Here is a 5,385-nt window from a genome sequence, read left to right on the forward strand (position 1 = left end):
TGATAGTGACTTTATTTCCTTAGAAAGCAAGCTGTGATCAAAGGGGGAGGGTGGGTTGCTTACAGGAAATGAGTCAATCAAGGGGGCGGGTTTTCATCAAGGAGAAACAAACAGAACTTTCACACCGTAGCCTGGCCAGTCATGAAACTGGTTTTCAAAGCTTCTCTGATGCGCAGCGCTTCCTGGTGTGCTCTTCTAATCGCCCTGGTGTCTGGCTGCGTGTAATAACGGCCAGGCAATTTGCCTCAGCCTCCCACCCCGCCATAAAGGTCTCCCCCTTACTCTCACAGAGATTGTGGAGCACACAGCAAGCAGCAATAACAATGGGAATATTGGTTTGGCTGAGCTCTGAGCGAGTCAGTAACGTGCGCCAGCAACCCTTTAAATGTCCAAATGCACATTCTACCACCATTCGACACTTGCTCAGCCTGTAGTTGAACAGCTCCTGACTACTGTCCAGGCTGCCTATGTATGGCTTCATGAGCCATGGCATTAAGAGGTAGGCTGGGTCCCCAAGGATAGCTATAGGCATTTCAACATCCCCAGTGGTTATTTTCTGGTCTGGGAAGTAAATCCCTTGATGCAGTCATTTAAACAGAGTAGTGTTCCTGAAGATGCGAGCATCATGAACAGTTCCTGGCCATCCCACATTGATGTTGGTGAAACGTCCCTTGTGATCCACCAGTGCTTGCAGTACCATTGAAAAGTACCCCTTTCGGTTTATGTACTGGCTGCCCTGGTGCTCCGGTGTCAAGATAGGGATATGGGTTCCATCTATCGCCCCACCACAGTTAGGGAATCCCATTGCAGCAAAGCCATCCACTATGACCTGCACATTTCCCAGAGTCACTACCTTTGGTAGAAGCAGCTTAGTGATTGCTTTGGCTACTTGCATCACAGCAGCCCCCACAGTAGATTTGCCCACTCCAAATTGATTCCCGACTGACTGGTAGCTGTCTGGCATTGCAAGCTTCCACAGGGCTATCACCACTCGCTTCTCAACTGTGAGAGCTGCTCTCATCTTGGTATTCTGGCGCTTCAGGGCAGGGGAAAGCAAGTCACAAAGTTCCATGAAAGTGCCCTTATGCATGCAAAAGTTTCTCAGCCACTGGGAATCATCCCACACCTGCAACACTATGCGGTCCCACCAGTCTGTGCTTGTTTCCCGGGCCCAAAATCGGCGTTCCACGGCTATAACCTGCCCCATTAACAGCATGATCTCCAAAGCGCCGGGGCCCGCGGTTTGAGAGAATTCTGTGTCCATGTCTATGTCCTCATCACTCTCGTTGCCGTGCTGCAGTCGCAGCCTCCTCCTCGCCCAGTTTTCCAGGTTCTGGTTCAGCATAAACTGCACGATAATGCGCGAGGTGTTTACAATGTTCATGACTGCTGTCTTGAGCTGAATGGGCTCCATGCTATGGTATGGACTGTGCACAGTTCACTCAGGAAAAAAGATGCGAAATGGTTGTCTGCTGTTGCTTTCGGGCCCTGGGCTGGGACTTCGAGGAGCAGGGAGGACCCAAGGTCCCCTACCCTGGGCGCCACCCACCCCTAAGTGGTGCGCTACTTCCCCAACGCACCAATAGGCCACACAGCCCAACAGACGCGGGTGACTTTATTGACTCCAGCCCTCTTAGGCCAAACTACTGTGCTTTATAGTCAGGATCACAAGTATAGGATCTAACTGGCTGTGGTACAACCTTTCCTTTTCTTTTGATCATATGTGACCTGACACCCTGTGTTGGGGTGCACCCTCCCTGTGACAAGGGGAAAAAGTGTGAATGAGGGGTGATGGCACAAGAGGGGTGGGGGTGACAGCTTGGGTGGTGGAGAAGGTGGAGATGGAGGGAGGGCCAGGGTTGGGCATATGTTGCCAGAGGTGGTGAGGAAGTAGAGGGAGGGTGTGGATGTGGGATCTGGATTTATGCTGATGGAAGGAGGAGGGGAATTTGGGGTGGAGGTGGGAAGAGGAGCAGCTAGAACTGGTGGGACCTATAAAGGGGTCAGGGTTACAAGCATGAGGAAATGGAACCATTGGGGGTAAGGAGGAAGGAGCGGGATGGATGCTATGACGTGGAAGAAGATGAGAGCCATGGGTGACTGGCAGATGGAGAAGGGTAAACATGCACTTACCATTTCCTGCACCCCTCCCCAAGTTTGAAAAGTGCAGTGAAGATAAGACTTGTAGACACTCCCCTCAGATAGCTGGAGAGTGTTTGCTTCTGGGACCGGGGAGGGATGATATGGCTGGGTTCTGTCACTGGAAGGATAGAAGACTTGCAATTAGACTGACCTACGTAACACAAATGAATCAAATGACTAAACAGCCACCTAGAATATAAAAGTTTTTTCATTAAATATTTAAGAAAGCTGCACTTTCTGAAAACAAAACAGGATCTGTACTTGTTTCAGAGTTGAATAATTGGAAGAAAAAATAGATTTTTCTGCTTGAGAGACCAAGCTGACATTAAAATGAGAATTCACTCACACCTCCACACGTTTGTAAATGACCCCAAATGAGGTGTAATTGTCTAAATTAGTCTTAGGCCTTGGCTACACTCGGCAATTCACAGCGCTGCCACGGCAGCACTGTGAAGCGCGAGTGTAGTCGCGCCGCCAGGGGAGTAGCTTGCAGTGCTGCGAGCGAGCGTGCAGTGCTGCAGGCGCTGAGTACACTGGAGCTGTACAGCGCTGTACTCGCTGCGCTCGAGGGGGGGGGGGCGTTTTCACACCCCCGAGCGCAGCAAGTTGCAGCGCTGTACAGCACCAGTGTAGCCAAGGCCTGAGGCCTTGGGGAAGGAAGCGCATACTGGGCCTGAAAACTGAATACAGACTTCTAAATTTGAGCGAGTTCAATATCAGTGTCAAACTGACACGCAGATACATTCGTTCTAGTCAACTGTGAAATCTTCAGAGGCCTTTGTATTGCATCCCAGGAAATTCTGCATGAATGCTCTGTGCTGAAATTCAAAATGGCTGCAGATAGATTTTTGGATCCTTGTTCTTCAGCTGCGCGGTAGTCAATTTATGTGGCTCTTTTTTTTGTAAAGCAGCCATAAATGCAATTTAACCAACACAGGAGCATCACCCCAGAATGGAAGCATCCTCTGGTGGCACAGAGCTGGTTATGTGACTCCTACACCACGGCCCCCTCCCTTGTGACTGAGTTTAAAAGGGATGGTCATGGCTGCATTGTGCTCTAGAGAGTCCCTAGGTGTCCTGTTGTCTCCTTGCCCCATTAGCAGTTGATATAAGTTTAAAGCAGCACTTCGGCTATTCTAAATTACAACATGAGATAACAGCCTGGAGCACAGCCAACCCAAGAGTGAGGGAAAGTAAATGTGAATAAAAGCAGCAAATGATGCTTTTATTTCTTTTGGGGGTTGTGAGGAGGGAATGAGAAGAGGAGGATGGATGGACATTACACCTATCATTGCCAAAAGATCATAGCTGAGTTAGTAGTGTGTGCATATTATATAAAATAAATAATTTCTCTATTATACTTTTAGAAACTCTGATGCAAGTGCTATACAAGTGCAAATGAAAACATGGATGAATTAAAATTCTCTCTTGTGAGGTAGGGACATACTTTTACCTTTTTCTTTTTTTTTTTTTCTTTTTTTTTTTTTTACAGATGCAGAAACTAAGATATGTAGAGATTAAATGATTTACCTAAGGTCACATGTGAAGTCTATGGCAAAGGTTGAAATGTACAGTACCTCAATTTCCTGAGTCCTAGTGTTGTGCTTGAACTCGTAGGGGACAAAGGTGACATCTGAAAGTGGGTAGATGAAACTGAACATAAATAACTCAGAACCAATTTAGGCAGCAGGCAGATAGAATGTACCTGAAGAGCTTCTACTGGCGTTAGCCATGAAACTATCCTTTGTCCTGAAGAAGTTCCAAAAAGAGAGGCCCAAGGAATTTCTCAGAATAACAGCTATTTCTCTCTAAGAAGTGACTGGAAAAATTTCTAATGACTGAAAGACCCTCTAAAGGGGAAAAGTGACTGCAAAACCACCTCTTCTAGCTTTCTAGTCTAGTAAAATGGAATGTAACTTCCTATTTGACACCCAGAAACCTTACTTTTTCACAAATGTATTTGATTTCCTTTATTCTTCCCCCACCTCCCGTCTCATCACTCCATCCAAAGAAAATATTGCTACATTGATTGAAATGACAATGGTATTTCAACATCTCTGTGGGCCACAAAAACAATTTATATCTGATCACTCCTTTAATTTCTTACATTGTATTGCCTTATTCCTTGCAATACATAAGGAACAGAAGAAGCAAGTAGAAACCTCATTCCCTGTCACCTTGAACCTTGTATAGTCATTTACATTATACTTAGTGGGTATAATATGAAGCCAAATCAGAAATCTCCACTGCCATATACTGATGGTAGCATTTAACACACACTCTCTACAGGTGTAAATGGCTACACAAGATGCAAGGTGAGTGAGGATTGGGCCAAGATCTACAAACTGTTTTCTGTATGATGATAACAACTCTCATTCTATCCTACCCAGCTAAAATGGTCTATCATATTGGTCCTGTTACCCAAAACTGGGCCAGCTAGTAAGCTTAGGGAGGACTAATGACCCACCAGAGTTTGGCAGAAAGCAGTACGTTTATTATAGTGATAGCTAAGCTCAAAAGAATGGGGGGGTAATCACACTCACACTCGCATACTCACGCTCCCAGGACAGGCACGGCACTGGAGATGTCAGGGTCATTGAAGGTAAGTGTCCCACAGTGCAGTGATGGATGGTGCGATGAAGGTATGTCTTCCCAATGCACGATGGAATACAACGCAGTGAACCACTGGCCAGGCGGTGTGGACGAAGGGCCTTCACAGGAGGTACAAGCCTGTGAGTGCACTCCTGAGCACATGGCCCTTTCCCCTTTTAAGGACCTGCTCCTCATGGCCTGCAACTAGAGATGACTTGGCTGCATCTGGTTGGTCACACTCCACCTCGGGCAGTGTCCATGCAGCGTCCATGCATTGGGTGTGTGAGTGCTGCCTAATTAGAGTCCCAGACATCTTGTCTATCTAGGAGCTCTTCTGATCTTCCAGCTGTTTAAGCAACCCATTCATCCCACAAGCATTCCAGGAGAGAGAGGGAGGGGGAACGCCACTTCACAGGTATTCAAAGAGGGAGAGGAGACATGAGGCGGGGGGGGGAGGGAGGGTTGGGGGTGGAGTGTAACAGACCTTTTGAGCATACAGGCTATACATAGCATTCAGATCACTGGTGCTCCTACAACAGGTCCATGTCTGGGGTTGAATTGGGGCATAGATGAGGGTGGCTTGCGAGGAGCACTGCAGAATATGGTGAGAAAAATAAGTGCCATCCTCCCTGAGAGTATGTGTGAGATTAC

The sequence above is a fragment of the Malaclemys terrapin genome, chromosome 2 (genome assembly GCF_027887155.1).
Source record: "Malaclemys terrapin pileata isolate rMalTer1 chromosome 2, rMalTer1.hap1, whole genome shotgun sequence".
Taxonomy (NCBI): domain Eukaryota; kingdom Metazoa; phylum Chordata; order Testudines; family Emydidae; genus Malaclemys; species Malaclemys terrapin.